A 23,387-nucleotide genomic window follows, 5' to 3' on the forward strand; every position below is an offset into this window, starting at 1 on the left:
TCAAGAAAAAAACAATCAGCTCCTGCACATTCTTAAGCAACATCATACCAAAGAAACGTACTGTACAAAGACTGCATGTTTTCATTACAAGATATTAACACATCCAGATTGAACACTTGCAGTGCTTTTCTACGTGCGAGTGACATGGAATAGAAGTTAAAAAGAATATTCTCTGTTCTCATCCTTTTTATCCTCTTCTCATCCTTTGAAATATGGTTTTTATTTTAAGAATCTGATGCTTCGTTCAAGTGATATAAACGTTTAAAAAAAATACATCTCTGGGAGGTTAAAATGCATGGTAACTTCAGAAGCTAAGAGATGAACAAAATCATGATTTAACACTTCTTTTCTTTTTTTTGAAGCAGGACGTGCACAGGATGCAAGATACTAACATTATATATTGACGGAGAAACCCATTGAATAACATCTTTCATTTAGAAAAGAGAATACTCCTTTATATGTAAAAAGGGTTATATTTTCAGTTGCTCAGTCAGACACTGAACAAACTATTTTGTCTCAACCTGGAAATACATACAATAAAACAAATATAGATTTTGGTATTGTGTGTGTGTATGTATATATATATATATATATATATACAAATACATATACTGTACTATATATATATATATATATATATATATATATATATATATATATATATATATACACACACACACACTATAATTCTAAGTTGGATTGTCCGAAGCATCGAAATCTCAGAAACGGCACCACGTAGCACAACGAAACTGACACCGTACATTCTGCTGCGGATTTGTAGGTCAACGCAACTAATTTGAGCTTCCAATGTGACTCACCTCCCAAATTATGGACATTCTAAGTTTCCCTCGCCTGTCCAGCAAATCTGTTAGAGCAGGAGGAGGGGGCGGGCGCATGGCTACTAAGGGAGGGAGTGTGTCCTTGTCTGGATCGGGGCTGTGTGTGTCTGTGTGTGGGGAGGGCGGGAGATGTGCCAGCTAGCGGGGGGGACGGGGGACATGTGCCGGCAGCGAGGGGAGATGTACCAACGGGGGGGGGGGAGGAGATATGCTGGCAGCAACGGGACAAGCCACAGCAGCGCGGGGAGATGTGCCGCCAGCAGAGGGGGCGGGGACATGTTCAGGCAGCGGGTGGGAGAGATACACACAGACAGAGACAAATCTGACCCCGCACTACATCCAGCAGCAGGGGGGGGGGGGGGGAAGGGGGAGACGTGCCGGCAGCAGGGGTGGGGGACGGGGACACGTATTCACTATTACATTCCCCGGGCGAAGCCGGGCACAAAAGCTAATGTGTATGTGTATATCTATATGAGTATATATGTATAAGTGTATATATCTACACGAGTATGTATCTATATATCTATATCTCAGAAACTGTTTGAATGAATATAAAATTTAAAATGCACTCTTTTATAAAAAGTGTTTAAGAGACCAAAAGTTTGATCCTATCTTTAGAAAAGAATAAGAAATCTTTATTTGTTTGTTTGCCTTTTCCACATTATCTAAATCCTTACATGTGATTATTAAAGCAGCACAGCATGCATTTTAAATGTATTTTATTTGTTTAATTACAGGTTTGAAGCAGGGGGTCTCTGGAGCTGAACTGTGTTAATTTCAGCTCCCGGGACCCCCTGCTTCCAGAAATATTTTCCTCCGTAGGGGGATGACGGCATCTCCGCAGCCAGGGAACTGTGCGCCTAACATAATGGAGACTTAAAAAGGTCCCACGTCATGCAGGCCAATCGTGACATCATCCGTTGCGGCTTCCTATTGGCCAGCGTGAGCGTGACATTCAAACTGCACAGAGATACCGGCACCGCTATATTGGTAAGTATCTCTGGAAGCAGGGGTTACCCGGAGCTGAAATTAAACACATTTCAGCTCCAGAGAGCTCCTGCTTCAGACCTGTAATTAATATATATATATATATATATATATATATATATATATATATATATATTTATTTTTTTTTTAAAGACATTACAGCATGTTCTGCTGCTTTAAGGGAAATAATCTCATCAGCTGCTACACAAATGTGTCTATAATTTATTTATACATCTTTAGAGTATTTGCCAAAAAGAAATAACCACAACACCCGGAATTATTAGAGAGAAAAACATGGTCCCGTTTTTGTTGCATTCCTATGTGTCTTTGATAAATATGTTGTGAATTTACTGACCATTATATGCAATAGTATTACATGGGGCCTATATTATAGAACTCTGTATAAGGCAAGCCTGGTAATTTCATTATCACCATACTACATCTGCTGCCACTCCCAACATGGGCAAAGACATAAGAATGAATACAGTTAGGCAAATCTAGTCGTAACACCTTTACAGCTAGAGGAAAAATGTGACCACGGCTTTACATGGATACAATACAGCAAAGTGACTTGTAAAACAGCACTGAACTACAGAAACATATGCTCTTCTATGCAGACCACTTATTTCTAGAATAAAAGTCCCTTTTTTTTTTTAGTGATTACCTAACAACATTTTAGTGTCAGGTCTAAGCATCTAATGGTTATGGAAACTTTCTATGTCGCTATTATTTTGCACAGCAGGTGCTGATATCACAATCAAGCCTTCTACAGCAGGAATGATGCACTGGGCGAAGAGGTAAATGAATTGGAAGTACGTAAAGGTAATAAAAGATGCTCAGCTTTTAATTAAAAAATGCAGGTTGTTACATTCCTAACACCAGTCCTGTCTCAGCTTCAATAGAACAAAAACATTATGGACTACCACCAAAATGTATCTAATCCCAATAAGGATTTAGTTACTCCTCTTGACTCCATAACCTTGTGGGTTTCTACGTCTGAATGTACAGGGAATTTATAGCTATATAAAACCCAGTAACAACCAAAATGTTTGTGTTCAGGATAGTTATCAGGTTTATTTTCCTGCAATATAAGTATTGATGTTTATATGCGTTTCAAACACAAAACAATCAATACTAATGAGAGCATAAGGACACTTCGCACTCATGTTCAAATATACATTTCATACAAATATCTAAAATATCATAACGACCTTATTTATAGTGGCGGTTTGGTTGCACTTATTTGTGAGATGATATTAGTTACAGAAGACAAAATTTAAAAAATAAAATAAAAAATAAAAACCCTCTCTCCTTTTGTCAATCATATTTGTTCTTCATCTTACATGTACAGTTTTTTGCCAAGCAAAGACCAACAATACAGGGTAAACAGATAATCAGCAAGGAAAATTAATTCTGTGTTAAATAAATATTTACCATGGCATGTCAATATGTTAAACTAGCTGAGAGACCCGGCGTTGCCCGGGATGTAATGTTCCCGCTCCTCTCTCTCTCCTCTCTCCTCCCCCCTCTCTCTGTTTGTCCCCCATTCACAGCAATCCAGTCCCCCCCCCATCCCTCCTTTACAGCTCTGTTTGTCCCCCTTTACAGCTTCATGCAGTGTGTGTGCGTCAGTCATTGTGTGTGCGTCAGTCAGTCACTGTGTGTGTGCGCGCGCGTCAGTGAGTCTGACGCAGAAACACAAACACACACACACACAGACTGACTGACTGACGCACACATACACACAGTCAATGTGTGCGTGCGTGTCAGTGTGTGCGTGCGTGCGTCAGTCAGTGTGTGTGTTTGTGCGTGCGTCAGTCACTGTGTGTGTGTGTGTGTGTGTGTGTGTGTGTATGTGTGTGTGTGTGGGGGGGGGGGTGTGTAGGCAGGGTTTGTGTGCGTGCGCCAGTCAGGGTTTGTGTGCGTGCGTCAGTCAGGGTGTGTGCGTGCGTCAGTCAGGGTGTGTGCGTGCATCAGTCAGGGTGTGTCTGCGTGCGCCTGTCAGAATTTGTGTGCGTGCGTCAGTCAAAGGGCAAACGCGGGGGGGGGGTGTGAAGGGCAGGCGTGGGGGGGGGGGTTTGAAGGGCAGGCGTGGGGGGGGGGGGTGAAGGGCAGGCGGGGGGGGGTGAAGGGCAGGGGGGGTGAAGGGCAGGGGGGGGGGTGAAGGGCAGGAGTAGGGGGGGGAGGGCAGGGGTAGGGGGGGTGAAGGGCAGGGGTAGGGGGGGTGAAGGGCAGGGGGGGTGAAGGGCAGGGGGGGTGAAGGGCAGGGGGGGTGAAGGGCAGGGGTAGCGGGGGTGAAGGGCAGGGGTAGGGTGAAGGGCAGGGGTAGGGGGCGGCGGTGAAGGGCAGGGGGCGGTGGTGAAGGGCAGGGGTAGGGGGGGTGAAGGGTAGGGGGGGTGAAGGGCAGGGGTAGGGGGGTGAAAAGCAGGGGTAGGGTGAAGGGCAGGGGTAGGGGGCGGGGGTGAAGGGCAGGGGCGGTGGTGAAGGGCAGGGGTAGGGGCGGGGTGAAGGGCAGGGGTGGGGGGGTGAAGGGCAGGGGTGAAGGACAGGGGTGGGGGGGGTGAAGGCAGGGGTGGGGTGGGTGAAGGGCAGGGGTGAAGGGGAGGGGTGGGGGGGGTGAAGGGGAGGGGTGGTGAAGGGCAGGGGTGGGGGGGTGAAGGGCAGGGGTAGGGGGGTGAAGGGCAGGGGTAGGGGGGGTGAAGGGCAGGGATAGGGGGGGTGAAGGGCAGGGGCAGGGGGGGTGAAGGGCAGGGGCAGGGGGGGTGAAGGGCAGGGGGGGTGAAGGGCAAGGTTAGGGGGGTGAAGGGCAAGGGTAGGGGGGTGAAGGGCAAGGGTAGGGGGGTGAAGGACAAGGGTAGGGGGGGGTGAAGGGCACGGGTAGGGGGGGATGAAGGGCAGGGGTAGGGGTGAAGGGCAGGGGTAGGGGGGGGGTGAAGGGCAGGGGTAGGGGGGTGGGGAAGGGAAGGGGTAGGGCATGAAAGTGAGGCACAAATTGTTGGCAGGAGTAAAATGTCCACACACACACACACAGAGATCCGAGGAGGCTGCTTGGCCCCCCCAGCGGGCGGGGAGTTAAGGTAGCGCCGGGGAGTTAAGGTAGTGCCGGGGAGTTAAGGGAGTGCTGGGGAGTTAAGGGAGCGGCGGGGAGTTAAGGGAGCGTTGGCGGCTGGGGTAGGAGGGCCGTGCCGCGCTTACCCTCCGTGTTTCCGGGAGCCGGTTGAGAGCGAGGGGGGAGGAACCTGCAGTTGGCGGCAGGGGAAGGAGGGCCGCGCTTCCACTCCGTCCGGGAGCCTGTGCAGGGCGGCGCACGTGATGGGGGGGGGGGGGGGACAGAGGGGTGGGTGTGTGTGTGTCCTTTGGCCCATCACTCCGCCTCAGGCCAATGAGAGGTGTGCGGGGGCGTGCGGCCCAAGGGAGCAATCTCATTGGCCTGGCCCAAGGTCCAATGGGATTGCCTCTAGGGACACAGGGAGACACATACAGACATAGCCACATAGGACGCTTTCAGAAATATATAGTAGAATAGGAAGTCGTCCCCCCTCACCCCTCCTATTTGTGATTCTGCAAAAAGGATAAAGGTTCTCTGCACGAGAGGAGTGGTTCCGTCCCTCTCTACCGCCTACACGAATTTGGATTACTAGGAAAGGATTAAGGAAAATGAAAAGATAATGCTTAACGTGTTCAAGAGCGTGATTTCCTAAGGTTTCCTCAACAAACATTTTGGAAGCTTTGAACCTGCAGACCGGTAACTCAGCACAAGAATACTGTATGTTGAAATGGGAACAGTTTATATAGCAATTCTCATAGTGGGAGATTCATTAAGTTCTTTTGCAGGTTAGTGCATCTGATCAAATTGTAGTGAGAGCTGGATTAGGTGCTTTAGACCCTCAAAAACAGACCTTCGTGAATAACCCACTAAGAGTAATAATAGCACTTAAAACAGAGCTGGCCAAAAATATAAAATGCCAAGGAAGCAACGTTTTGTTAGGCACGCGGAGGTGGCGTCTTGTCTACCACCAGCCCGTGTGTGTGTGTTTATCTTTCACACACACCGACACTCACTGGCTCTTCCACCCGTCACAAAGTGTGGGACGGATCTGACTAGCTCCGTTCCCAGCTCTCGCATTGTGTGTATATATCTAGGTCTCATTTTAGGCACTGGAGTCCGGGATTCTTCTATCCCAAACTTAAACATTAAATTCCACCACTTCTCCTTCCATTTGTTGCTACAAACTTAGGGGGCGGACTCAGAGTAAACTGCTTGATGTATCTTAACTTAAGTGTTAACAGTAAGGGTGCGGGGGGGGGGGGGGGGGGAGGGGAAGCACTCAATCAATTTTAAGAAAGGGAGGACACCAGTCTATCAAAAAAGTATTTGTATTTCAGGGTACATACACACAAAGTGACAATTGTAATATATATGCTGTATACAAAAATAGAGAGAACAAACATAGCTGACACACTTGCCCGAAGAGACACGATGATTCGGGCTATGGCCCTTTGTCAAGGCTCACGACAAAGGGCCATAGAAATCTTAACAAAGGGCCACAGCTTGAATCGTCGAGTCTCTTCGAACGAGTGACGGCTATGCAAGTTCTCTATTTTTGTATACAGCATGTCTATTTAATCTATTGCAATTGTCACTCTTTGTGTGTATGTACCCTGAAATAAAAAAATATTTTTTTGATACAGACTGGTGTCCTCCCTTTCTTAAAATTAAGATTAAAAGGTGCGGGGGAAGAGCACTCAATGTTATACTTTGGACCCTTTGAAGGACGTTTCGTTAGGGGGAGTTGAGACTTGACCCGTCCCCAGCGCGCATAGTAGGAATTTGTCCTTTCTTGCACTTACATGCACCACAGTACTCTTAATATATATCTGTGAGTTTTAAATATCAACAGATGACTGTGCTTATTCAATTACGTCCATTATCTTAAGTGTTCACACACAGGAAGCAGTGCATATTGATTAGATAAAGCACTGCCATGCCAAATACAGTATGTTATATTACTGTGTATTCAGGTTTTTCACTGAGTGATGAAGACAGGTGAAGAAAAAAATGAAAGCACAGCTACAAGTGTGTTTATTCTATAAACAGTTATTAGTTAAAGTAGATGGTGCTATACTGGTCACATTAAAACTTGTCCCATCCTGAGATGATCCAGTAGTTAAGCTATTACACAGCTGTGTGTGTTAATACAACCAAGGCACCAATTTATTTATGCTCTCTGTCACAGTTGGATAACTGTGGAAATAACTCCTTGAAGAAGCAGCTTTTTTTTCAGCCTGTATCTTAAAACATTAAATATAGTGCAGAAAGCAATGCTTTTACACACACTATTTGAAACCCCTCATATATTTTGTCTCTTTATGGGTGTTAGCGTGAAAACAAAAAACTGTTAATGCAATTTTCTCAGTGTAAGGCCGAAGCGTAAGCGAGCCCCTGCTAAAGCCGCTCTCATTGCGGCTGCAGGGACTCATAAGTGCTGACCATGCCCGAGGCCTAAGGCTTCATCCATGCTGCCGAAGACCATGCAGAGGCGTCCGCGCGCGGTGCTATCACATTGCCTTAAGGCATTGATCGCAACCATAGACAGCGCGGGCGCGACAGCAGGACGGGGCGCGCGTTGTGTGAGGAATCAGTTGAAACTGATTTCTCTGCGCGATGGCCAGGTCACGTGAGCGGTTCGCCCAATGAGGACAAACCAGCTCTGTGATGTGACAGACACGCCTCCCAACGATGCGTCTACCATGTCCAGAAAACGCACCCACTTCACGCGGGTGACGTCACGGACGTGAACGCCTCCGCGTGGACGAAGTTTGTATGGACGCTGCCTCACAAACAGCATGTATACACTCTTATTAGTTCTGTAGAATCATGCCTGGGTACTGGCTTTTGCTATATTCGACTACTCTCTCTTTCTTGCAGGATGACAATAAAAGGGCTGGAAGGACGGGTACTAGCTTTTTATTGATGACAAAAGGTCTCATGGTCTATGAAGCCAACTTGTAAAACAAGCAATCCAGCTACTGTACATGTGACATCTACTGAGGCCTCAGCTAACAACATAAGCTCTTTAAGGTACGTGATTTATTTCCCCCCATGTATTGCTGTGATTCCATCCATAATTATAGGAAACAAATTTTAGTGCAATTAAAAAGCAGAAGAGGTTTAAAGGTCTCAAATAACAGCTTACCCTATAAACAGCTGAGAAGTCAGCGGTCCCTAAATGAGTCAGACACAATCATTTGTAATTTCCTCAATAACTTAGAACGGTAATGTTCCTTCAACACTTTATGTAAGGAAGCAAAATAACCTATGTTTTGAATTGTCAAGAAAAGCGGTTAGGTGTGTATTTTCCTACATAAATAAATGTCTTAGGGCAGTCTCTTCCATTAGAGAGCCGTAAAAAATGTTTCAGCTCCCATACAGACCTTCCACGTGATGAAACGTTGTACTCTTCACTGCTCTATAATAAATGGAGGAGACCGCACTAAGAAATCTATGAGTAGAGGCCTACTTGGTATCTCACTTGGGAAACTGTTTACATGTTTTCTTAGTCTGTCTTGTGCTGGCCACACATTCAGAGTTTTTTCCTCCACCTACTTTGTTTTCTCCAACATAAGTTTTTCTGATTTCCCTACATAACATTTGCTATTGACAAATGTTAATAAAGATATGACTGAAATTGTAGATAACTAAACTATGGCAAAGTGAGATGTAGTGATTAACCAAAGATTGCATTTGTGGTTTCCATTGGCAACTCTTGATCCTTCAGTTCTGTGAATATAAGGGGCAGATTCATCAAGCGCTGGAACAGGTTAGCACACTTGATCCAAATCAAAAAGAGTTAACACCAAAGCAGGTGTGTAAACCCGTATCAGAAGTTCACGTATCTCCCCCGAGCTCTAACCTCTTATTCCGACCATACCAATAATGCACTGAATATATGAGAAAGATTAACATCCATGTTTTCCTCAATGGCAATGATTTGCTGTCTCTTAATTAAATACAAATGTAGTGATTTCGAAACGGGACTTTCAGAACATTAAAAACAGACTTCTAAATATTATTTTTTACATTTCCCTTAGTTTACGGACTATTCTGACTCCTGCACACTGTGGCAAGTGGTAGAGGCAGATAGTTCACTCTCTCCCTTTAGATGCACATTGAGTTCTTCTTTCTTTCTGTTCTTTATTGTAAAGGCAAAACAATAACAACAAATGAGGGGAGCTGTGGGTGACATAAGTGGGGGAGAGGTGAATTAAGATATTTCTACCAGGAGATGGGATTACAGACTTCTCCTAATGCTGCTGGCTTCAAAAGAAAGCACACTTTCCTATCTAGGCAGGAACAACCAAAGGACTATACATGTAATTAAACAAGCCAGGGGAGTACAGCCAAACCAACTGACGATTTAGCAGAGGGTGGTTGCTAAGGCAACAGGCTAGTGGCCATGGGAAGGCTACATGTGTAGCAACAATGTTGCAACTTACACTGAGGAGTGCTGGCAGTCTCAGAACAGGGAAACATGCAATCTAGTTCCAGGACAGGGACGATTCCGCACAAATGTTTGGTGAATGTTGCACCTTTAAAATGTTTGGATAGTGCAATACAAATTATTTGCATGAACTTGTTGAATACTCTTATTTCCCATTGTTGGTCTCATCCGTGATCACTTGCAATATCAAAATCAAACCATCTTATTAGCGTGCACCTTTTAAAATTGTAACCAACACCAGATTATCCATTGTAACAAGCATTCTTGTCACCGTTTTTGACGCGATAAAAACAGCTACATTTCCAGTTAAACCTGAGTTACAATATTTCATGCTTGAACCAATTGTTCGCCCTTGTATTTACTACAGTATCTATTATTTTATTTGTACCTACAAATGCTAAGCTCTCACAACATCAGATCAGAGAAGTAATCAAGAAGCAATGATTAAGTCCAATCCTATGGGAAGTAATGCAGAAATCATTTAGATCAGGAGTGACAAACTCCAGTCCTCAAGTGCCACCAACAGATCAGGTTTTAAGGATCTCTCTGCTTCAGCACAGGTGGCTCAATCAACGACAGCCACCTGTGCTGAAGCAGGGATATCCTTAAAACCTGATCTGTTGGTGGCACTTGAGGACTGGAGTTGTCCACCCCATATTTAGATTGTAAAGTCCTGTGTACATTGATTGCACTATATACATAAATAGATACAACGAGGGAGGATGGCAGAGAAATGTAAACAGAGTACTATTTACATGAATGAAGCATAATTAGTATGAAACAGAAGCCTGACACAGACCATGGTAAAAGGCTAATTGATTCACTTTTTCCACTAGAACTCCAGCTTTGTTTACTTTGCCTTAAAACAAAACAAGTCATACGTTGAAACAGTTTGCTGTAGCTGCAGTTTAAATTATTTAACCATCATGTAGTGCTGTTGCTTTGACAGTTCGGTCCTCACCCTCGGCAACGTCACAAAATAGCTGGAAAACATTTTATTGGTTGTACTGGTGTCTTAGTGGTAAACAATTTATCTTTACATATAAATAATTTGTCTTCTCCTAACAACATCCCTTCTGAAAAAGCTGTTATTACAACAAATGCTCTGGTTTCAAACGAATCCTCTTGACATGTCTGGGAAGTCTGCTTTCCCAAAGCAACATAAATAAATGATATTACAATATATTATATTACAATACACACACACACACACACACACACACACACAAAGTTGCATTACTTATTTCTTCACGCACACAAGCCCTTTCCAGAAAGAGGTAGAAAGTACTGCCAAATACATAAAAATGGATTGCTTCTAGTTTCATCATACCTTCAAATCTGAAATTGCTTTCAACATTCATAAACTTCAGTATCATTTCCCACAAATTCTGCTTTTGAAGCACCATTTCCCACCAATTCAGCTTTCCGAGCAATACAAAAAAAATAAAAATCCTGTCTTGTGCTTTGTAATCAAAAGAGAATAATAATTTGCATTTCCATAGTGGTTTTTACAATATAGACAGAGCCAACGAACTCTAGTATTTCGGGTTATTCCGTACTGCCAACTTTTAGGACTTCTTTAACCTAGCTGCAGTGAAATGGTTAAGTTCCAGTTATTTGACCTCCATTAAAACGTGGTAGTACATTCTATATCAGGCCTGCACAACTGTAAAGTGAGAAGGGCCGAACTGCTCCAAGGAAAAAAAAATTGGGCCGCACGGGTAAAATCATCATCATCATCTCTCCTCCAGCACCCTTCATCATCATCCTCATATCTCCCCCAGAACCCCTCACTATCAACCTTTGCGATACTTCCCATCTATCTCTCATACCCCCATCTCTCCCCCTCACCCACACACATAATACTCCCCCTCCACATGAAACACACAATACCCCCCTGCACACCACACACATCCCACCCCCCCTGCAGCTCACATCACTCTCCCCCCTTGCAGCTCACATCACTCTCCCCCCTTGCAGCTCACATCACTCTCCCCCCTTGGGTGGTTGGGAGGCAGTGACTGGGTGGGTGGGAGGCAGTGTCTGGGTGGGTGGGAGGCAGTGTCTGGGTGGGTGGGAGGCAGTGTCTGGGTGGGTGGGAGGCAGTGTCTGGGTGGGTGGGAGGCAGTGTCTGGGTGGGTGGGAGGCAGTGTCTGGGTGGGTGGGAGGCAGTGTCTGGGTGGGTGGGAGGCAGTGTCTGGGTGGGTGGGTGACAGTGTCTGGGTGGGTGGGTGACAGTGACTGGGTGGGTGGGTGACAGTGACTGGGTGGGTGGGTGACAGTGACTGGGTGGGTGACAGTGACTGGGTGGGTGGGTGACAGTGACTGGGTGGGTGGGTGACAGTGACTGGGTGGGTGGGTGACAGTGACTGGGTGGGTGGGTGACAGTGACTGGGTGGGTGACAGTGACTGGGTGGGTGACAGTGACTGGGTGGGTGACAGTGACTGGGTGGGTGACAGTGACTGGGTGGGTGACAGTGACTGGGTGGGTGACAGTGACTGGGTGGGTGACAGTGACTGGGTGGGTGACAGTGACTGGGTGGGTGACAGTGACTGGGTGGGTGGGTGACAGTGACTGGGTGGGTGGGTGACAGTGACTGGGTGGGTGGGTGACAGTGACTGGGTGGGTGGGTGACAGTGACTGGGTGGGTGGGTGACAGTGACTGGGTGGGTGGGTGACAGTGACTGGGTGGGTGGGTGACAGTGACTGGGTGGGTGGGTGACAGTGACTGGGTGGGTGGGTGACAGTGACTGGGTGGGTGGGTGACAGTGACTGGGTGGGTGACAGTGACTGGGTGGGTGACAGTGACTGGGTGGGTGACAGTGACTGGGTGGGTGACAGTGACTGGGTGGGTGACAGTGACTGGGTGGGTGACAGTGACTGGGTGGGTGACAGTGACTGGGTGGGTGACAGTGACTGGGTGGGTGACAGTGACTTTGGGTGGGTGACAGTGACTTTGGGTGGGTGACAGTGACTTTGGGTGGGTGACAGTGACTGGGTGGGTGACAGTGACTGGGTGGGTGGGTGGGTGACAGTGACTGGGTGGGTGGGTGACAGTGACTGGGTGGGTGACAGTGAATGGGTGGGTGGGTGACAGTGAATGGGTGGGTGGGACAGTGAAAGGGTGGGTGGGACAGTGACTGGGTGGGTGGGACAGTGACTGGGTGGGTGGGACAGTGACTGGGTGGGTGGGACAGTGACTGGGTGGGTGGGACAGTGACTGGGTGGGTGGGACAGTGACTGGGTGGGTGGGACAGTGACTGGGTGGGTGGGACAGTGACTGGGTGGGTGGGACAGTGACTGGGTGGGTGGGACAGTGACTGGGTGGGTGGGACAGTGACTGGGTGGGTGGGACAGTGACTGGGTGGGTGGGACAGTGACTGGGTGGGTGGGACAGTGACTGGGTGGGTGACAGTGACTGGGTGGGTGACAGTGACTGGGTGGGTGACAGTGACTGGGTGGGTGACAGTGACTGGGTGGGTGACAGTGACTGGGTGGGTGGGTGACAGTGACTGGGTGGGTGGGTGACAGTGACTGGGTGGGTGACAGTGACTGGGTGGGTGACAGCGAGTCCCACGTTGGGAGCAGGGGGGGGGAGCGGGCCCGCAGGAGGAGCTGGCTGGTACTTCCCCCTCCGTCCCACGTTGGGAGCGGGCCCTGCGCATGCGCACCGGGACCGCGTAGATTCGCCGCCATTTTTTTAACTTTTTTTTAAAATTTATTTAATTAACTGCCGCCCGGCCGGAGTCATCGCGGGCCGCACAGAGAGGCCAGGCGGGCCGCATATTGTGCAGGCCTGTTCTATATACTCCTAAGCGGCTGTTTAAGCAGTTTTGAGCTGAAAATACCCATGGACTTCAATAGGGATTCTAACCCACAACCAGTCACTTTGGAGTATGAAGAATGTTTCCCTTAGGGGCTTATTCAATAAAGGGTGATGGTGTTGATTTGGCATTACTATGTGGTTAACTCCCATTAACTTAGATGTGCAATATTGGCAATTCTGCAATTCTGCTCTGAATAAGCCCTTTAGTTTGCACAGCAACACAAAGTAAAAAGCTTTTAAAAAGGCAATCCAAGCATCTTAAAAATAAAAAAAAAAGAAGAAAGATGTAGATAGATATATAGATATATCAAAAGACAGAAAACCCAAAGCTACATCCAATATGACAAAAATACAGTGAAATACCTATAAATATTTCTTGAAAAAGGGTCATTTAGTTAAACCCTTTGGCCAAAACGTTATAAGCCTGCAATCCACATCAAGTCATGAACCTTTTTCAAGAGAATATACAGGTATTTCACTGTGTATTTCTGTCATATTGAATGTAGTAATGAGCATTGAGCATTTCTGTCTCTTGTTGTAAACATTTGGCCACGCCCAGTAGCTCTCCTTTGACACACATACATACATACATAATATATATATTATGTGGTATGTTTTGGGGTTTCTTGAGCTTGCTGGGATTCTGTGTGCAAGATATAGATATATATTTGTACTAAAATCCAATATGCACTCAACCAAAAAAATCAATACTGGGACAAGAATAAAAACAAAGTAAGAAATGAAGAACATTAAAACAACTATTAAGTCAGGTGTGGAGACATGTAGGACAAACCCAGAAAATAAAGTCCTGGCATAGAGGATAGAAAAGTTTCAGTAGGGAACAAACACAGATACAAGAGAAGTCCTGGTGCTGCTTTCTTCAGAGAGACATCCCCAACCTTCTGCAAATCTACTTAAACTAAAAATAGAAGATCACAGAGAGACAACTCTGTGTATACGATTAATTCCACACAAATAGAACTATAATGAACAACTGCACTCACATTTGTGCTTACTGCTGTAGACACGTATAACCCGGTCAGGTATAGCATGAACTCCCTCATGGATCTCTTGGATCCAGCCGTGCACACCTACACTCTACAACCTCCTACACCTCAGCGTCTCCCCTTGGGGATTATGTCACTCCCAAGATGGCCACCAGCAATTCCCAAAATCAACACCGATTCGCTGGATCACCCTACGTGTTTCGTAAAGATTTCTCACTTCCTCAGGGGCTTCTAAGGCAGCGCTTTTAGTGCCGGCTACGGCTACAGATGACGTCTCCCGTCTCCGTAGCCCAAGCGAAAGTTGTAATTTGAGTTTGGGAGACGTCTCTAGCTACAAGGGGAGTGACAGAAGGCAGAGGGGTGGGGACAAGAGCAAGAGGGAAGGCTGAAATGGAGAGGAGTTGTAATTTCTGTTTGTATGCTGAATTTACAGTACTTTTACTTTAAATTACGGGAGAATTTACTATTTTAAATTTGTTCATATAGTGTGTTTCACTTGACAGACACACACACACACACACACACACACACACACACACACACACACACACACACACACACACACACACACACACACACACACACACACACACACACACACACACACACACACACACTCAGAGCTGCCAACAGAAATCATGGGGCCCAGGACAAATGAAAGGAGCAGAACCCCCCTTTCCCCCCAACCAATAGCGCACCTACCACCGAAAAATAAATGTTAGCGTACAACTTTTACTTAACCCCCCACTACATATAAAAATACAACCCCAATAATAAAACGCTGCACCCGGTGCCGGGTCGGCAGCGGCGGAAGTCAGCTGGGCTAAACTTCCGCCTCGCCGGCGTGAGAGGGAGGCCCAGCGCACACATGAGCAGCCATTGTGGGACTGAGAAGTGCCTGCAGTGGGGCAGGGCCAGCAGCAACTGCTGTGACCTGCAGCCGGGCCCCTGTCACCGCCAGCCCCCCGGCTACCGCCACCCACCGCCCCCCCGCAGTTCCGCCAGCTGCCGGGCCCCCGCCACCCCCCCCCCGCAGTCCCCAAACAATTCCACACATGCACACACACACACACACACACACACACACACACACCCCTCTCCCAGCACTCTCACACAGGCACATTTCCCCTCTCCCTGCATCAGATCAGAAGCTATCCAATTGGTTACAGCCCGTCACATGAGGAGGCCGTCTCTGTTTTGAAGCGACATCGCGTCGCTGGCACTATAAGCGCAGCCTTATCCGTGCATTACATTGGCAACAAATTATCACAAATACTAATAGAGTACCCCGCTACTGCAATGTGATATTGATATGATACGTTGGGAACAGTGCCTTGGGTAAGGACATCACCAAATAACTATAAAGAGAACTAGAAACCCAATTGGGCACTCAAATCCCAGATACTGAATGTAGTATGATTGAATTAAAATAAATTTTATTTGTTCAACAACTAATTGTTGTTAAACTAATAAAATTTATTTTAATTCAATCATACTACATTCAGTATCTGGGACTTGAGTGCCCAATTGGGTTTCTAGTTCTCTTTATAGTTAACAAATTATCACAAACCGGAAAGTGTTACAAAAATATTGCAATGCTGGAGAGGTGTGCTAAAAAGCCTGATATAGAAATCAAAGGATTAAAACTCTATACAAATGGCATTAAGAGTTGAATTTGATATAATAAAAAAAGCAGTACAGGCATACCCCGCTTTAAGTACACTCACTTTAAGTACACTCGCGAGTAAGTACATATCGCCCAATAGGCAAACGGCAGCTCGCGCATGCGCATGTCATCACGTCCTGAACAGCAATACCGGCTCCCTACCTGTACCGAAGCTGTGCGCAAGCGGGGAGACTATAGAGCCTGTTACAAACGCGTTATTTACATCAGTAATGCACGTATATAACGATTGCAGTACAGTACATGCATCGATAAGTGGGAAAAGGTAGTGCTTCACTTTAAGTACATTTTCGCTTTACATACATGCTCCGGTCCCATTGCGTACGTTAATGCGGGGTATGCCTGTATTATATAATATTACAAAACTGATTTATTAAAAAAACAAACAAGAAAAAAACATGTAGGATATTACTTGTATTGCTCCTTTAATTGTTCAAGAAACATTACATTTTGATCAAATTTTATAACCTTTAACACAGATTTTAGAAGCTTGCATTTCTCAAGTTACAAAGCGATCATTAAAATTGATAGAAAAGGTAAGTGGTCTGACTCTACTGCAACCCACTTGGGTGGAACGTGCCCATTCCGATCAGTTGACATGCATGTAAATAGAGTGTAAAACAAGACTAGACCCTGCTCTGCTCATTCATCAACATGTTGCAGTGTTCAATCCGGGCACTATCACATGGAAACTCCTATTGACTTAAAATGTAGTGACACAATCGGCACAATCACAGTTTAATGAATAACCTCCTCTGTTTATGTATGTTTAATTTAAAATTAGACTGGGCTCTTTGGGCAGGATTAATACAACACCTGACATGCACATAAACACCACTTTCTGACATGCACACAAACTACCTCCAAATACATGACAATTGAGTTGGACATCTTACAGAAATGCATTTTTCATTTGGATGTTAAAATTCGTTTTTCAGAAATGTCTTACTTTGCAGTGGTCAGTTAAATGTTATTTGATTGTGTGTCAACTGATCTCTTCTGCAAGGCACAGTAAAATACAGTGACCTGTTTAGGGTTTAAACCTGGGTGATTGATGCCTTTTGTTTGAAAATATGACATGTATAAGTATGTTTACATGTGTTTTACAGTTAACATGTAAACATGCTGTGCCAAGACTTGGGAGGGGGTTACTTGTTCTATTTGCGCAATGGACAAACATTCCCCCTTTCTGTGGTTCCTACCAAGGGCAATTTCTAATTAATGTCTAAAGAAAAAAAACGGACATATATTTGCTGTTAAAAAAAAAAAAAAAAGTTTTTGTTTTTTTTGGCCAGTTACAGTTACTTTAAAACAATGGTAGTATTAGCTGTAATGCATGATGCCCTATTAAATGTCAGGAATGCTACTGTTCTAAGCCCCCTAGTGCATTACATAATAGGCTAATGCCATAGAATGTATCTGTATAAATGCACTGCTAAAATGTGTTACTAACTACACGTACTTGTCAATTTGGGAAGAGAACTCAAAGCATGTTTTGACTTATTTAATCGATATTCAAAACTCCTCCAAAGTCAACAGATCTCAGAATTGATACGAGACAAATACATAAATCACATTAAAAAGGGCTCACGTGAGTATTCAGTCAAAGAGCTTCAGCTGAGAACCTGGTATTCTGTTGAATATAAGCAAATGTATATTATTGTTTACAAAGTGCAGTGGTGAGCGTCTGGTGCACTGAACGTCCATTACTGGGCAGTAACTCCTAGAGCACTTTGCATATCCCTCCCAAAGTGAGGAAATGGTCCTTGTTATTACATTCCCAAGGTAAATTTATAAAACTGTAAAAACATATGGAAAATAAATAAATGGCCACAAACGCGAGCCCTTATTACAATAATGTTCTGCCAACTCGCCTAAAAAAAATCCCTTCTGCACTTTCAAATTAAAAAAAAAACCCACTCAAGGAAGGACACACACAAAAAGGACAAAGACCCACAGGGCACATATGGCTGAGATACAAATCTGATTCTTATCCTCGCTGCATGTTTTATTCATTTTGACTTATTCCTGTCACAGTGAAAGACTTTTCTTTATGTTGACCTCAGTACTTTTCACGTTAAATTACTACCTATTGATATTCCTGGCTCTATTCAGTAAGGTACTATATCAATAGCTGTCACAAGTGAGCCAAAACATATATATTCCCTCCCCCCCCCCCCCCCCAAAAAAAAATAGGACAGGAGAAATATGTCAATAGAAAAGTTTGAAAATGTAGGTATTAGACATTATATTAGGCAAATTTGTTACACTGTAGCTACTCATTACTTAGCATAGAACACATTTTCCCCTTGACTTTCCATGTGCTTTTTGCCAAATTCCTTCATGTCCTTACTAGCGGCAAATATATATATCCTGTCACGGGAGACCAGGACTCTTTCACGGGATCAAGCACCAGACAGGACACACAGATCAAATAAACGGGCGCTTAGGCTAAGGCCCCGCTCCCAGAGTCAGCGCACCCGCACTGCTGACAGGCGGTGCGCTGAGATACACAGACCGCGATATGCGGTCTGTAGGGAGCGGGAGCCGGAGCGGGAGGTGGGCGGTTTGACAGGGAGGGGGGGCGTGGCTTGAGCGGAGGGACCCGCTACTCTCCCCCCCCCTCCCTCCACTGACTCGGGCTGGAGCTGGAAAGTAAGTTTAAACACACACACGCAGGCACTCATTCATACACACACACACACACACGCGCACACACACACACACACAAAGGCAGGCACTCACGCACTCACACACACACACACGCGCGCACACACACAGAGGCAGGCACTCACGCACTCATACACACCCACACACACACACACAGAGACAGAGGCAGGCACTCACGCACTCGGGCACACACATACACACACAGACAGGCACGCACGCACTCAGACACACACACAGACAGGCACACACACAGAGAAAGGCACTCACCTGCTTTCACTCCACACTCCTCCCCGCTCCCCGAAGCCTCTCCTCCTCCCGAAGCCTCCCCTCCCCATTGGCTCACAGCCACACACGTCACGCGTCGAAGCTAGGAAACACCATTCTGTGGTGTCTCCAGCGGCTGACGCGCGACAGCGTGTAGTCAGCTGTGCAGCCAGTGGGGACCGGGACCAGCTCGCGAGGATTCCCCTGCTGGTGGGGAACTCGCTACATTGCCGCCCGCGCCAACGAGCGCAGCGGGACCGAGGCCTTACTTTGGTCGGAGTCATCAGACACAGCCCAAAGCCATAACAGGGTTTATACTCAAAACCCTCAGAACAAAACAGGAGGCATCCTAGTCACCTAGGTGTCCGGCACCACCAAAATGACTACCCGGCACAGCTTCCACCTCTGTGGGAGTCCAGTGTCTCCAGGCAGTGCTGGAAGCAAGATGCGGCGGAGCAACTTCATATCTCACGCTCAGCAGAGCAAGCAACCTTGACTTCGGGTAATTCGGCCACGTCTTCAGAGCCCACCGCTTATTCTATCTGTGGTACCCAGAAAGGCTGCTGTTTTTCTACAGTCCCCCTCTCCATGGGGAAACAGAATGGAGCACTGACCAATCACAGCTCGGATGCTGTGTGGTGAGCAGATCCAAGCCCCAGAGCTCGCTTGTGTTGGCCAATCCGGGCTGCAGATGTGACAGGGAGGCTGAGGCAAGGATGGTGGGAATTGCGAACCAACGAGAACAGCGTTCTCTTGATGAGATAGAGAAGCATGCAATGGCTCCGCACTTAGGACCAACGCCTCCCAGATAGCAGGCCTGCCCAACCCCATCCATCATTGTCCCAATCTCCTCATGAAACCAGCCCGACCCAGGCTCATGGGTGTGCACATTAGGTAATTGTGCTACCTAAAAACCCCTACACCAACTGCAAAAACCCTTAAATTAACACCCTATCCTAAAACCCCTACACTAACCACTAAAACCCCTTACATTAAGCTCCTATCGTAATCAGTAATAAAAATTAAGGGTCCGTTTGAAGCGAAAATTGGGTTGTGGCGAAACAGCCGTAACCAAATGTCCCATTGCGGATGGGTGTGCAGGACAATCCTATACATCCATCAGATGGACAGGGGCCAGAGAACGGGCTTAACTTTTAATATTCTAGTCTCTGGGACCCTACCGTCACATATCCTTCCCTCAAATCCTTACCTCACTGCTTCAAAGTGGCGAGCAGGTGACAACGGGTGTTCAGGAAGATGTATAGTGGTACACACACACACACACACACACACACACACACACACACAGCCAAGACTCAACAAGCCGTGTTGCAGGGAAACACCCCCGATCAGGTCGTAATAGCCATTTGAGGCAATTACTGCTGGATCGTGGTGCGATACCTCACATTGTAGCTTGAGAAATTCCAGCCTGACAAATTCCAGCCATAGACTTGTAATGAGAAAACATACAGAACGTGCAGAACAATAACGTGTTTAGAACAGGCAGTCATCGGTTATCCAACGGAATCCGTTCTGTAAGTATCGTTGGATAGTGAAACCGTTGTAAAGTGAGTCCCATGTTAATCAGTGGCGGTGAGCGTTGGATAATGCATTCCCGCGTCGGAAACGGCCCTTAGGGTTGCATTGTAAAGCGTTGGATATGCCATTCGTTGTAAAGTGAAACGTTGCATAACGAGGACTACCTGTATATTTAACTAAAGGGATTGTCAACTACAGCAGTGTAGGATAGAACAAAAGTCTGACCAAGATGGATTCTAACAGGCTAAGAATCCAGTATTTTCCAATGGTTGCAAAAAAGCTTGCGTTTTGGATCTTTGTGTGTGAGTCAGAATGTTCTGTAATTACTGATCAGCTTCTGGTAGGTGACTACATGTTGTTTACGAAGATTATAGTCTAATGCAAGGGCGTACTGCATGATGTAAAACACATGAGGCAATTGGGGAAAACCAGGAGTGAGGGTGTATGGTGGTCCAATTGAGTATGAGATGTGTGTGATGTGATGTGTTGATATTGATGCTGGGGGTAGACAAATTTACTGCTGCATGTTATGCCTTTAATGTTTTTGTAACACAGTCATTATATTTGTTATGTAAATCCAAGAAAATAAATATTTCTGCTTTGCAAGAAAAAAGGAGTTAGGTGTCTCACTATATGAAAATAAGTACAGTAACAATCAAGTTGTTTAACTTTTTATATAAGAACAAATCATGGAACTGAAGTATTTTACTAGACCAGTGTTTTTCAACCAGGGTACCCTTGGGTTGTGCAGGGATCCCTAAAGGGTGTGAGGATTCGCCGTCCTGATGGTCGGAACTCACCTCCTCAGCCTTCTACATCTGGCACTCAAGAATTGCGGCCCCACGGCGGTTCCACTACGCGCGTCGGCGACGTGCGATCAGCCTGACTCTCCAGATCCGTCCCTGCTCCGAAGGCGGACATGCGCGGTGCTCGAGTGGCGCGCGATCGAGTCACCACCCCTTGACGTCAGTGACGCGCGAAAGACAGGTTTCCCCTGGACCCGCCTCCAGGCTCCGTTCCCGTTCGGATGACAAGCATGCGCGGTGCCCGAGTGGCGCGCGATCGGATCGCCACCTCCTGATATCGGTGACGCGCACGGGACGAAGCTCCACCCCCAGACCTAATCGGGCTGCACAAAAGGTCGCACCTGCGCGACCCAGCAGCCTATCCGCGCATTCCATCTTGTTTTTGCCCCACTTCCCATTGGAGGGAGGCTAGTTAAATACCTACTTAGCCCAGACACTCCTTGCTGAGCATAACCTAGTGTGTGACGCCGTCCCTTGCTGCATTCCAGCCTTGATCCTGCTGTTCCCTGCCTTGTTCCTGATCTCTCTGCTGCCTGACCCTGCTTCGTTCACTGGACTCCGCATCTCTCCAACTATGACCCGGCTTACGTACGACCATCCTGATCTCTACAACCCTGACCTTGGCTACCCTCGCAACGACTACTCTCTAATCCAGACCATGGCAAAGCACCCCAACGACTCGCTACTCTCCAGTCCAGACCCGGCAAGTATAACGACTACTCTACCTTCCGTACTCTTGACCCAGTTTGCAAGACTAATCTACATCCTAGGCGCGCCCGCGTGGCTGTGGGTTGGCGTTTCTCAATTCCCTACCTCAGCACCACGGTCACGCTTTGTTTGTGGTGAGCAATGTGTTACAAAAGGTTCCCTACAAATTTCAGGTCATTTGAAAAGTGTACCAAATACAGAATAAATTTACAATGCATCTGATCTCAGACGTGCTATTAGAGAGGGTTGGAGTTCTACAAAATTTCACAGTGTAATTATATGGTTCCATAATGCAAAAAAACGATTGGAAACCACTATACTAGACAATTAAACAGGTGAATGCAAATTATTTTTGCAATTCATGCTTTACAGTGAGGTCATCTCAATAGTCTGTGTAATCACTGCCTCATAATTCCATTTTTTGCATAGTGTATCCTGTAACCACTACAGAATTCACACAAACCACTTTAATTACCATTGGAGGAAGTAGGAGCAGTGAGGCAGTCCATATCCACATAAACTAGTACTGGTTTATCGTCTTCCACAAATCTTAAATCAAACTTTATTACTCATTGTCATGATGATATCATGAGATATTAGGTATTTAATCAATCTGGTGCTTCAAGGGTTAATGTGGGTACAGTCTGATTTTATACAAAATACAAAGAAATGTTTTATGGCCTGCTAACTAACCCCTTGGCTAGGCCTGGTTGTATGACTGATCGCATCTAGAAATAAAGAACATATGTTTGCCAGAGATGGGAGTAAATGATGATTTTCCCGACACTAACGTAAACAGGACCCTGTCGAAAGGTATTTCAAAGCTTAAAATCGTTTAGTAGAAGAATTTTTTTTTACTCTGCCATAAAACTGTCAATCTAACAGCTGATTTACGAAGGGGTGGACTTCTGTTGATTCAATAGGGGAAAAACAGTACATAAACCTTAGCACGATATTATGAAAATCAGATTTCAACAGAGGCGTGTTTGGACCAAACACGTGGTATCTCATCTTCCTGCGCCAATGACTTTTCTGGGGGAAAACCTATGACATTTGCGTAATGTACTGTATAGGGATTTCTATTTTATGTTTTATCATGTTATTTTGAGAAACTGTTCTGCATTTATTGTAATTGTATGTTCTTGAAATCCTTTTTCTGTAATCTAAGATATAGCTTATGTAATGGGTTTCCCCCCCCCCAATCGCAGATACAGTGTGGGGGTGCAGGAAACATATAGTGTTACTCGGTGTTGTGCATTACCTGTTGGCTCACAGGAGGGCTGAGCTTCCGCCACGGGGAACCTGGGGCAATTATACTAGGGGTATTCACTTACGATGCAGCGCCTCCACCTGCGATGGCTCCCGCCAGAGGGGGAGTGGTTCCTCGCAGGACAATACACAATAACCACGTAGACAGCATGTATATTAACTCATGACTTTACTAACATGCATAACAACTCATCACATTCATAATGACCTGTGTCCCTCTCACGAGGAGACACTAACCGCGACGTCTCGCCGGACGTTTCCCCAACACCAGGTGATCCCATCCAG

General features: G+C 46.1%; 1 protein-coding gene across 2 annotated transcripts in view; it reads right to left on the reverse strand.

The window, feature by feature from the left end:
• The window catches only part of DNAJC11 (DnaJ heat shock protein family (Hsp40) member C11), a 134,993-nt gene that overhangs the window by 105,400 nt on the left and 6,206 nt on the right, over positions 1-23,387 (reverse strand). Inside the window, exon 2 of one of the 2 annotated variants that reach the window (XM_075605004.1) lies at positions 17,438-17,479. The exons of the other annotated variant lie outside the window; for it this stretch is intronic. The gene's annotated coding sequence lies outside the window, so the exon portion shown is untranslated. The remainder of the gene's footprint in view (positions 1-17,437; positions 17,480-23,387) is intronic. 2 annotated transcript variants of the gene reach the window in all.

Source organism: Ascaphus truei, chromosome 6 (genome assembly GCF_040206685.1).
Source record: "Ascaphus truei isolate aAscTru1 chromosome 6, aAscTru1.hap1, whole genome shotgun sequence".
Taxonomy (NCBI): domain Eukaryota; kingdom Metazoa; phylum Chordata; class Amphibia; order Anura; family Ascaphidae; genus Ascaphus; species Ascaphus truei.